At 41.4% G+C, this 12,920-nt stretch overlaps 1 long non-coding RNA gene across 1 annotated transcript; it reads right to left on the bottom strand.

Moving 5' to 3' along the window:
• Positions 1–2,651: 2,651 nt before the first annotated feature.
• LOC147022736 (uncharacterized) lies at positions 2,652–10,648 on the bottom strand. The gene is made up of 4 exons (XR_015059696.1): positions 10,413–10,648; positions 3,501–3,586; positions 3,171–3,284; positions 2,652–2,750 (listed from the first exon to the last, which is right to left on the bottom strand). It is a non-coding gene; the product is annotated as an uncharacterized LOC147022736 (long non-coding RNA).
• Between the last annotated feature and the right edge of the window lie 2,272 nt (positions 10,649–12,920).

The raw sequence follows: 12,920 nt of genomic DNA, 5'->3' as shown, positions 1-12,920 counted from the left end.
ATATATATATATATATATATATATATATATATATATATATATATATATATATATATATATATTCATTTAAATATGCTAAAATAAAAACAATAACAACCTTCTTACTTGCTCCTTACTCTGTTTCCTCCCCTCCTCTTTTCCCTTCCCTTGCTTATTTTGTCCAGCTGTCAGGTCACAACCTCCGTCATCTTGCTCTTTCATCAGCCTCGATCTTGTGAAGACTTTAAAAGATGCCCAGTATCCATTTGATCTAATTTGCATCTGCAAAGCAGGAAGCATCCTGCATGACCTATATTGAAAATGTAGTAGGAGTTAGCTAGGAAACTGCAAATGTCATTTCCTGTGAGATAAAGTGACACCTATAATGTCCACATGGTGATGCAACAACCAGCTTAATTTATGCACCAAAATATGGTGTGCTTTACGATGCATCACCCCTTGCTGCAACTGCACAAAACGGAAGTTTCAGTTGGATCCCATTCTGCCAAAGGTCGAATCCAAGACCAGACAACCACTGAAATGCTCATCTAACAATCAAAAATTGTATTTTAGTGACCGTGTAAAACTCAACCCCCTTCACATTTTGGTTTCCCCTTTCCCAGCAAGATTTAATGAATTTAATTCCCCCTAGAGATCAGAAAACTTTCTTGAGAAAATGGTGTGCATTACAATTATCACCCATAATCCAAAAATCCAAGGGAATATTTTGCCTGACAGTATGACAGACAGCAGTCAACTTTATTTCTTCAACATACTGTCATCTGCAGCATGATCATCTGGTTCTTGTGTTTGCTTTTCTTTTCTGCAGTGCTCTTGCTGATGGTAGAGATCTGACCTTCTAGTCTTGCAATCTGCTTTTGAATGTCCTTGAGGTTTTCAGATATTGCATCAAGTTCGATTCGCTTTTCAGAGTTTTCCATCAAACGGCGGTTCAGCTGCAGGATGACGGCATTGTTACTCTTAGAAATAGAGGTCTTTTGGTGGCTGTGAAGGAATAAAGGCAGCAAGTGAAAAGTTGTGAAACATGACAACTACAAAACTCAATGGAAACGAATGAAATGAATACGAATCACCCACGGGGGGAGGGGGGCACATGGGGTTTGGGGAGGCTCTTTAGAGCAGCACCATAATGATAGTAATGGGCATTTTCAATGAAAGAGGGACCTTGATGTCCATGAATGCTTACCGAAAATTCGAGTCCATAAGTTGCTTGTCTGTAAAGAGACTTTCAGGAGATTTCAGCCATAAGCTAGCATTCATCTGGAAAAACCAGCTTTAAAGAAATTTCATTTGTATTAAAAATTTATATAAAATTGTTATACAACATTTATTTATGGTTTTGGAATGAAAATGTCACATAAAACTAAAGGACACATTCAAAAATCATTAACTCTAAGCATTCCTTGGTGCTTATGCTGACTTTGCTATGTTCCACACGACACTTTGGCGCATTCAATATAAAACAGCTGCATCTCAGCAACCAATCATAGACCAGGGTATTTGTTAAGTGTATATTTGTTATATGTTTGTTAAGATATTTGTTATATTTGTCAAGATATTAAGTATCCAATTAAGGTAGGTGTTATTGTGGTGGATTTTTATTATTCATCTTAGTGGCTACTCGCAAGCATCAGAATGTGGGAGTCAATCCTTGTTGAATGTGGCCCTACATCGTTCAGGCTCAAGGAGGAGCCTGCACGTACATAATTGGCAGGACATTAAGAGACAACGGACAAATCAACACAGTTAATGCGATGGGAACTTGGGATCCGAGCATCAAGATGCAAGTGCTCCGATAGAGACATCAAAGGTGCCAAAGCAATAGTGGGGCAACTTAGCATAACAGTTGTGCATTTTGTGAGGAAAGCACCAAATTTGGCACACTAGTAGCCTAACAAATTATGAACAGATTTGGATATTGGGCCATCTCAAATACAGCCGCTGATGGCTGTGGCAGCCATTTTCTACTGCCATCAAAAATTTTGAGATGGCCCAATATCCAAATCTGTTCATAATATAATAGTCTACTAGTGTGCCAAATTTGGTGCTTTCCTCACAAACTGCACAATTGTTATGCTATATTTAGCTAAGTTGCCCCACTACAAACACTTGTAGAAAAACAGACAATTAGGATAGAAGGAAGGGCTGGCAGGAAGTATGCACACTCACCTCTAAGCTGTCTAGCCTGGGTTCAAATCCTGACCAAGCAATAAACTGTCATCCCGGTGTTTTACAGGCAGGGTGGTTCATCAATGTGTGTGCCGTCCTTCAGATGGACATTAAACATCCGCTTAGGCATTTCCTGGTGGACGTTACAGATCCGATAGTGTCCTTCAGGGAGAGTCGGCGAGCTATCGCTGGCACCATGGCCAAATTCCAAATTCCTGCCTTAACCAGCAGAGGGCATCGCATCAGTGGCACAGCCGTGCCCTCAGCCTTAGATGCTCTCATGGCCTTGCGCTACATACAGAAGAAGGATAAAAGGAGGAAAAAAAATTTTGAACAATAAACTTTGCTTGGACAGTGAAATTCATTGAAACAAACAAACAAACATAAAAATGAAATATGAATTGATTTTTTGAAATAATTTAATATGCCAGGTTTACTTACAACAACATAGCATGCTGTTCTTTCAAAAAAAAAATCGAGTCTCTCCTTCAGCAGCTTCACTTCCTTCATAATTTTGTTTCGTTCATCGTGCAATGTCCACATCTCAGCCACATTCAGCCTCCCAGCGTGTTCCACAGCCTCTGTGAACACAACAATATCACAACATCGAACCTAAAGCACATTAAGTATGATCCAACTTGACCTATCAGACTTGTATCCCATCACAAAGTAATGAAATACCTGTCTGGCCTTCCGAGGCTAACTGTTTTGTGTTGCGATTAAATCGATTTTGGTTATTGTCGATATATACTTTACATTCGAGGGATGAAACTTTTATAAGCAACTAATGCAATAACCTGAGTGTCACGTGAGACGCACAATGCCTGGTTAGGCAAACATGTTTCCACTGTAAATTGTCTGTGCTTCATTAATAATGGTCCGCTGCTGCCTACCAGGAAACTGCGAAAACATTTTCACTTGGAAAATCCTTCACTGTAATAAGACCTTATTTATTATAGCAACAGCTATAATAAACAAGAGATGTGCAGATCATGGAGTACCAGCGATATCCTGGTTGATTTGAATATGGAGTTGACTGAGCATCCGTCTCTCAACATGCTTGCTTTGATGCTTTCAATCTCCAGGAGGTCACGCCCGTAAGATCGATGTGCATCCTGTAGTCAAGATTGCAATGGAATTAGCCATTTGGAAAGAGAAGAAAGCTCAAGGTCAGCCACATTTCGACAGCCACTGTATAATACAGATTGAAGCATGGATTTAACATGCTGTCTCTTGGGATCCGAAGGGGTGGGGGGACATGGGGAGAATGACTGAGCTCAGACAAAAATTATGATTTCATTCACAGACACATTAAGAAGATTAATTCTTACGAGTTCTTTCACAGCTCCAGCAATTGTGGCGAGGTCTTGTGTCGCACCATGTAGGCCTCCACACACATGTGATTCCAGAAGTTTTTCTGGACAAAAAAAATGACAGAGGAGTGCAATGTGGTCAGTCTGGTCCAACATACAAAAATGGTTCACAGGGGAAGTTGTAAGGCCAAGCGAGTGAGTTTAGGAAATAATGCTCGACATTGCTAAACTCGATGAAGTCCACCGTGCATACCTTTCACGTAACTGCTATATTAATGTTGATGGCTTATTTTGTCCTGCTTGAAGAGCTGGCACTGTGGGTATCGAGATGTACAAAAGCGGAAAAGCGCCATCTGGAATAGGGACGGGAAAAAAGTGTGAATCCTTCTAGGTGGCCATAGCTTTACGACGTTGCCCGATGCAAACACGGTGGAATTATTGACCCCCATCTCTCCCTCTTCCATGGTGTCTGGCTTACGATCTTAAGGTACTGAGTTCAAGTCCCTGTTGTTTCCATTAAATAAACACCAGTTGGGTTGACTCAGCCTGTCGTCATCCTTCTGAGGTTGGAAAATGATCCATTTGAGTGTCCTGCGTCGGAGTGGCGACCCGTCCAGGATTGTGCCCAATAGCCCAGGAGACTTCTTCGGTAGCACCAACGCTCTGCACAGAGTATGGTCCCAATGGATTTGGATAGTAAATAAAATAAATGGCCTCTAAGAAGTGCTGATGCTAAAACAGAAACTGTCACACTTTGGACACATCATGCTTGCAGAAAACGAACGTCTGGAAAAGTCAACCATGGGTACGTTTTTCCAGGCGAGGGTTCTCAATGATGTCCAACGTATTCGAGTTGAAGATAGGCACCAGGGGTCTATGGTCCACAACAAGGTTGCATGACGAAAGTCCCATGAGGTACTGCTTACACTTCAATGTGGCCCAAGCTATGGCCAATGCTTCGAGTTCAATCATGGCATACCTGAATTCCGTGTCTGAAAGGTGACGTGATCCACACTGGACCAGTCTCTGATGCTCAGAATGTAACTGCAACAGAACAAAACTGAGGCCATGTAACCGAGATGCGTCTGTTTGAAGCACGGTGGGTACATTTGGATCAAAATGGGCCATGATCGGTAGTGACACAATAATGCTTTTAATGGCGTTGAATGCCTTGTCATGATCTCCAGTGCAGTCATAGACAGATCCTTTCTTGAGCAATCCATGTAGTGGTTCCAATACACCAGCAATGTCTGCCAAAAAATTGTCTGACTGGTGAACCATGCTGAGAAACGAGTGAAGATCTGTGATGTTGGTTGGAGTAGGGAAATTTGCAATCACGTTCAGCTTATTAGGATCTGAAGCAATACCATTCCGTCCAACAACATATTCGCAGAACTTCACCTGTGCCTGAGCAATCTGGAATTTCTCAGGATTCAATGTGATCCCATGCATGCAACAGCGCATCAAGAATTGTCGTACCCCCTGTACGTGTTCAGGGAAATAATTTTCAAACATCAGGATGTCATCGACCACATTTAGTGTTGCGTAGACCGTCCAGGGCGGTGTCGCCAAAGTTGCAATAATCGTCACCACAAGCATTTAATCCCATTGGTGCCTGTAAGTATTTGTTTCTACCCCATGGTGTGATGAAGACTGTGGTGAGCTGGCTCTTTTCATCGAGGGGGGCTTGCCAGTAACTGTGGGTTGCGTCAGCCACTCAGAAGAATCTGGAAGCAGAGACATGAGATATTGTTTCTGCTGGCATTGTCATTGAGTGTATAGGTCGCTCGACATGATTGTTAAGATTACGGAAATGGACACACATCCACATCTTCCCATTAGCCATGGGTGTGACGACGAAGGAATGGCACCGCTCTGATAGTTCACTGCCCATCAATGCAATGATGTTTTTTTTGTACATGCTATCCAGCTTGGATTTTACCTGGTCTCTCCAGACGAGTGGGATTGGCCGTGCCCTTCATAGTTGGAATAGCACCAGGTCATTGCAGAGCTTAATGATCATCAGTGTGCTGTTGATTGTTTGTAGGACCGTGGCATCAAACACATCGCTGAAGTCAGCCACAAGGTCTGCCTTGTTGACCTGGTTCCAATATATATATATATATATATATATATATATATATATATATATATATATATATATATATATATAAATAAAACGATCAAAATATCCTTATATCAAATATTAAAGAGGGAAATTATTTTATTTTCAGAAAGAGGAGATAAATGTGATATTACATGAAAACTTTCATCACTCTGTGACGTCACATTGTGGACAGGTGAGCTCGACTAAAATGTCACAAAAAATACAATAAAATTACTACAGAGAATATCAACTCAAGATTGTCAGAGGCATATTTGAAAGTATTGTTTTAAAAGAGAAATTAATAAATAATTTAAAATACATTTTTAGGTTACCTTTTGTCGAGGAAACGAATTATGGCCATATTTTGACGATTCCATAGCTTATTTAATGAGTAAATCTCATCGTGTTTAAAATAATCGATTTTCTCCTTATTTATGCTCGAATTACCCTCGCCGGAGGAGAGGGAATTGCATTTGGGTCCATTTGTTAGTTTGTCTGTTTGTCCGCACAGAACTTTGGTGCTTTTCTCTGCAACCGCTTGTCAGATTGCGACGAACTTTTCAACATTGGAGCGACTACTCATGCAGAATATTTTAATGATAATAATGACATCATAGGTCACGTGTTGTGGCATCCATGTTCGAAAAGCGGCAAGACTTTGAACCTCTTCATCTCTGAAACCTCACCCTTTAGACCTTTTAGTTCTGTCCAGGCCACCATTCTTAAATTAAATTAAATCTTAAATTAAAGGGATTTAAATTAAACAACAATGAAACATCGTTTTTATTGAATTCATAATCTCGTGAGATGATGGAATCTCAGAATCTCACAATATGTGATGGACATGCAAACATACATTGCATTTTGAGTAAATTAACTAATTATCTCAGCACCTGGATGGAAATTTAAAAAGGGCTCCAACCGTTTTTGCGCATCAATGTCATGGATCATCATGCCGAGTTTCAAAACGATTCGTTGAGCTGCCTCGGAATATGGAAAAAACGGAAAAATGTTAATGGACCCACTGACTACCTGACTGACAGAAGGACATCATTGTGCCTTTAACAGCTCTTCTCGACTTCATGGTAGATGAGCGAAAAATGCAATATCCTCTTCTCTGAAAAGGGTAATAAACACTCCTGAATTCTGAGTGTTCAGGTCCATAGTATATTTCAGTTACACTGGTTTATTATGGTGTAGTTGTTATCTAGCACCTACTACTTGAGTTGGTTTGGTCTGTGCTGAAATATGCAGCACCCGTTTGGTCAGGTGGGAACACAAAACAACAGCGCCAACCTATCGAGCATGTATAGAAATGCGCATGCCAAGTCATCCTTGGTAGAGACTACATTCGATAGCCTGATGCCATTCAATAGCTGCACATTGATAGTCTTAGTAATAGACCTGAACATCTATGTCTATGTTTCGCAAGAACCTTAGTGGAGCTGTCTACGAAGCTGCATCACCTTTTACCATTAGCCCGATCTCATGTGTATTGCACACGTAGAACTCCGCTCGTAGGTTTGTAAACGTATTGGTGTTGCACTGAAAGGTACTGGAGCATCCCTATCCCCTACCTTACCTGAATGCTGAATCATGACATTGCTCATACTTATACCTCATTTAATAGACACCCTACTTTCAGGATTGTTTGATTGATGTTCAAACTCTTGGACTGTTACTGAATTGAATTATAAATGCAGCACTATCAAAATGACGTATTCTGCCCCCAGAATGCTAAGCGAGCATGCACAGAAACCCGAGGAAACATTGTTATTCAGGGTATCATCAAGTATATGGTGTATCAGAGATAAGTGTTGTTACTTAAAATGGCTGACAAAGCTTCTGAACCAAGAGCGAGAATTACTTTGCCATACATGTCCCCTACCGATGTGATATCTTCTAAATCCGAAAAGGGCATAATTCGGTGAAAAATTGACAAGATGCCTTGAAACTCGAACTTGTTCTGTACCTTACCATAATAAAGTCATGCACCAAGTTTCAGTTGAATATGCTACAGGGGATGAGAAAACGTCTGAAAAACCACAGGTGGGATGGACGGACGGACAGATGGAAAGCAAACCGATCGTCCCTCCAGTGAAACCGTAGGGGACTTTTAAGCTGAAAATACTTGGAAAAGTTCCTGAGAGAAAGGACTGTGCCTCTGTTTAAAGAAAGACTGCATAAAGAAATGTTAAAATGGCTATACGGGAGCTTTGACCACTCTTATAAGATACCTGGGGTTGTAAATGTACACGGTAAGCTGAAATTCATATTTGCTATTCATAATTTTGGGAGGTGGAAGCTACGTGAGCTGTAAGGGCTGTTATAAATATATTGTTTGGTTTTGTGGCCTTAAGAGAATTTATTCTCGATTTTTGCATCTATTGCTAAAAGTTGAAGTGTCGATATTCACTGTGGCCGCTAATTGTATTAATCGGAAATTATATAGGAAATCAACACCTCTCAGTCTCATCCATGGATATTTGTCATATTTCTTGTATTTCCATGAGTCATATTTTCATTCAGGAACAGCCCAATTATGGTTAACAATGAATTACACATTTCACCCTCGTACCGGCATGTTAAAAGTTTCCAGGCGAGCCAAAATGAGTCACAGTAAACACACACACACAGGGAGGGCATGCACAAAAGGTTGTCCAGCAATCATACGTAATTTCAAAAGTCGCGGATGAGGGTAAATATCCATTCCTGGTTTCATTACATTTTAAAATGAATTTTTATTTCCTTTTATCTTATCATGATGATACAGTTTAATTTAATTATTATGATTGTATTTATAAAATGCATTTTTGCTCTTAATGTGATTAATTTTCTTTGAAGTTTAAAAAAAACAAAAGCTTTTGTCAATATTATCTTTTGTTTATCTATTGTGAATATTTTGTTATATTATTCTTAGTATTGTATGTTAAATTTTAATTGTATTTTGACTTCCTCTGATGTGTAAAATTGTAAAATATTCACAATTTAACCTCTAGCTGTTATGAGTAATTCAATCAACCATTTCAATTCAATTACCATAACTTCATAAATGAAGTACGAAAGCAGATAATATACTAACATTAGAATAACCGAATTATCTTTCATGACTAAATGTCTTCAGCAAAGGACCTGATCTCGATAGGACCTGATCTCAATGAGAAAACTTTGGCGTTTTCTGCCAAGAAAGAAAATTTTCTCCAGTTTGGCTTTTTTTTTGAAAAAGTTGTCGAGGCTCATGGAAAAGATACTACACTGAATGTATCAGGATGCAGCAGACCAAAAGAAACAGTATAGAAAGGGGGTGGGTGGGGACACTAACAGCAGACTTGAAGGAGAGATAGAGAGAGACTTGGACAAACAATGAATGGGAGGCAGGAGAGGAATGCATGGGGTGGACAAGATGGATACAGAAGGAAACTATCAGGAGGGAAGACTGGAAAATTGGAAGGAGAAGGGATTGAAGAGCTTAAGGTTTGGAAGTGGGGGGGGGTGCTGAAGGTGCCAAATTTTGAGGTGCTGAAGTCCTGCAAAAATGTTTCGACAGTGATGTCATTGCCAGATCTACCGTCACATCAAATTTTAACATGACAAAATCTATTTGAGTCCCCAAAACTGGACTGACATATGGCGGACCGAAAACTGAACCAATTTGAGTAACTGGACCGATCTCAATAAATGGACTGATTTGAGTCCCCAAAACTGGACCGCCAGTATCTCCACCAGGTGAACTGGACCGCCATATGACCTTGACCTTCAACATGTAAGGATGGAGTGTAAATTAACAAAATGTATCCCCATCTACAATCTATCCATGAAACTTAACATCATGAAAATCGGAGAATTCACGAAATTCAAGTTATGATCAAAACTGTATTTTGGTTAATTAGGTTAATGTCCGAAAAAAGTAGGTCAAAGACACGAATCAAATATCAGGTGCACAACATCAGTGCAGGTCCACTATTATGTTGCAAGAACATCTTGTAAGGTCGAGCGTTCTTTGAGATTTTGCATTGGCAAAATTGAGCAATGACAAAAAAGCGTTATTTTTTTCAGACCGTCATTTGACCTTGACCTTTAACCTGAAGGGGTACGATTTAAATTAAGCAGAAACACGTCTTGCTCTAGCTTATCGAGCAATTTCATTCTGATCGGACAAACCTTCATTGAGTTATGGTGAAAATGTTAAAATGGCTATAATTAGGGCATGACGTTAAAAATTAGAGCAAGGCAAAAAAAAAGATGTCAACCTCACATACTTTCTATTCCCATTATTGCTTTAAAATTTCATTCCAAAAGTCCCAGCGGGCTCCGAGATACAGCTGGGAAATTGATACAGTTTGGAAATTTACAAAACGGATGGTGCAAGCATCAATGATCATGAAGTCACCACATAAGATCATCACTTCCGGTTCCGGGTTTGGAGCGACGAGAGGTCTCCTTAGGGGCTCTCTGCTGACGTTCTCAAAGTTAAGTTTCCGGTCGTTATTTGTCCTGTTTTAACTGTTTAATTTTCTCACTTACATGTTACTGTGTGTTCTTAGTTTGGTTTTGTTTCAAAAATCGTGCTATTTTGTGAGTTTTTGTCAACATTCTTACTGGGTGTTTGAGGCTTCGGCTTGAGGCCTACCAGTTCCCCTCGGTGTTCGATCGTTTTTTTTTTTTGTTTTTTTTTTTCTCCCCATTACCTTCAATTTATATCCTCCCATTACCTTCAATTTCCATCCTCCCCACTTTCCTAACGTCCCCCATTCTCCCAACTAATCTCTCTATTTCTTATCTCAAAAAAACAACAACAAAAAAAAAAACAACAACACGCCAACCTTCTCCCGATTCTGCTTCTTCTTCCTCTTATTTTCCTCCTCGTCTTCTTCCACGATTTTTTTTCTACAACACTTCCATGACCTAATCTGTTGAAAACTCTCTCAAACATTAATAATAACAACAAAAACGATCTTCTCATGCTTCATCTTCCTCTCTCACACATGTGGTACTCTTTACTGTTCCATAATGCACTACTCTTCTGCTATTTTAACAGACTGCTCTCAATTCGACCTCTCCTTCATACCTTGCCTAAAAAATCGAACTATTACAGCACTTCCTCTCTCCATTCTCTGAACTCGCCTTCATTGCATCCATCAAGAATTGTGTTAAATCGCATCTCTGACCTAAAACTTTTAAAAACCTCAGTTTGCTATGAATGTTTGCTTTCCATCAACCATTCTTTTTTTCCAACTTCAGTGCCAACTCACCCCCCTCACCCCTCACTCTCACTCTCAAAGCAACCATCCCACTCTTCTCCCTCCAAGCCTTCCTCTCACCTCTCTCAAAATTCCCCCGTCACCTTTCTCCCACCTTTCATCCCCTCACTCATCCTTCTCAAAGTTTCCCCCCTCATCCACCAAGCTGCCTCCCTCCACGGCCCTCTCACCTCAATCTCTTCACTCCACCTCCTCAAATCCTCAACTGCGTTTTCCCCCTCTCTTGTCCCCCCTATCCCCCAGCACCACAGAGCCTTTTCCCCTCCTCATTCGGCCCCCTCTCCTAGCTATTGTGCAATCCCCCACACTCTTTCAACAACCCTCCTTACCTCCCCCTCATCCCTTGTCCTACCCTCCCCCTCCCCCACCCCCTGCACCCAAAGCCTCCTCCCCTACCTCTTCATTAAAAGTATGGACCTCAAATATCCAGGGCCTTCGCTCAAACCTTTCAGATCTTTCCATACAGGCTGTCACTGACAAACCAGACATAATATGCCTAACAGAAACTTTCCTCTCCCAAGATGTGTCTGACTCCTAAGTATCTCTCCCCGGTTACTCCCTCCTCTGATATGACAGACCTGAGCCTCGTCCTGGTGGAGGTGTTGCTCTCTTCATCAAAGACGCTACACCTCACTCTCCATGCACTGCTCTCACTCCCCCACACCCCCAGGAATTCCTCTGGCTACGGCTTCCCCTCCACTCCCACCTCATGTTTATATGTGTACTGTACCGTCCACCGAACAGTGATGACTCCATCTACACTTCACGATCCGAAAACATGGACCATCTTCTATCTTCTCATCCAAACTCTCTCTTCCTCTTATGTGGTGACTTCAATTGTCATCATGCCAGTTGGCTCGGTGTGGGTATCTCTCTCACCTGTCATGGCACCTCAGCAAAAGCTTTCTGCGACTCATTGGGACTGACTCAACCGGTCAACTTCCTGACCCGGATCTCAACCAATGGTACTCCATGTCTTCTGGATCTGATTTTGACAAATTTCCCTGACAATATCTGCTGCTCTTCCTCCGATCCAATCGGTTCTTCTGACCACGTCCTTGTCAAAGTGGACATCTCTCTGGCTGTCATCAGAGAACCACCTCACTGCCGTCAAGTCTGGCATTTCACTCAAGCCGACTGGCAGTGTCTCCAAGCAGCCATCAAACTTACAGACTGGTCTCCTATCACTCCTTTCTCAAACATCAACTCATCCTGGGAATTCTTTCAAAGAAACTTACTCTTCCTCATGCACAGATTTATCCACTCTCGTGTTCAGTTGTCCAACCCTTCCTCCTGCCCTTGGTTCACTGAAGCTTGTGGCGAGACAGTTGTCCTGAAACAACTTGCCTTTGCCTCATGGAAAGCAAACCCAACTGAGGGCAATCTCAGTTCCTTCCACAAAGCTCGGAAGAAGTGTGTATCTACCCTCAGGAGAGCCAGAAAACAACATCTTTCTCATCTCAAGTCTGAACTCTCAAACCTCGCTCCCTCATCAAAATCCTGGTGGTGTTTAATCAAATCTGTTTCTAGTGTATGTTCCCCCTCCATCCCCTCCCTTACCTCAAATAGCCGCACTGCTGATACCGCACGTGAAAAAGCTGAATGCCTAAACTCGGTGTTTGCAGCTCAATCTTGTGTCCTAAACCCATCACTTTCTCTACCCACCTTACCCAGTCGCACCTAACTGTCCCTGGACTCTGTGTCCTTTTCCTCTAACAAGGTGGAGAGCTTGCTTTCAAACCTCGACTCAGATTCTGCAACCGATCAAGACAGCATCAGCCCACGTGTCCTCAAAGCCTGCTCTTCTGCTCTTGCTCACCCTCTCTCTGTTCTATTCACCCTCTCATTTGCTCAAGGTCATCTGCCATCTGCTTGGAAATCTGCTAACATCACTGCCCTGCATAAAAAAGGTGCAAAAACAGATCCCTGCAACTACAGACCAATCGGCCTTCTCCCAAACATCAGCAAGGTTATGGAATCCATAATCGCTTCAGACATGAAATCCTTCCTCTTCTCCAATGGCTTGATTTCTGAGCATCAATTTGGTTTCAGACCAGGTCACTCTACCCT

The sequence above is a fragment of the Eptatretus burgeri genome, chromosome 7 (assembly GCF_056783735.1).
Source record: "Eptatretus burgeri isolate ZD-2024b chromosome 7, Ebu_testis_v1, whole genome shotgun sequence".
NCBI classification, from domain to species: domain Eukaryota; kingdom Metazoa; phylum Chordata; class Myxini; order Myxiniformes; family Myxinidae; genus Eptatretus; species Eptatretus burgeri.
The sequence above is the reverse complement of the archived record's forward strand: the minus strand, read 5'-3'. Positions and strand labels throughout refer to the sequence as shown.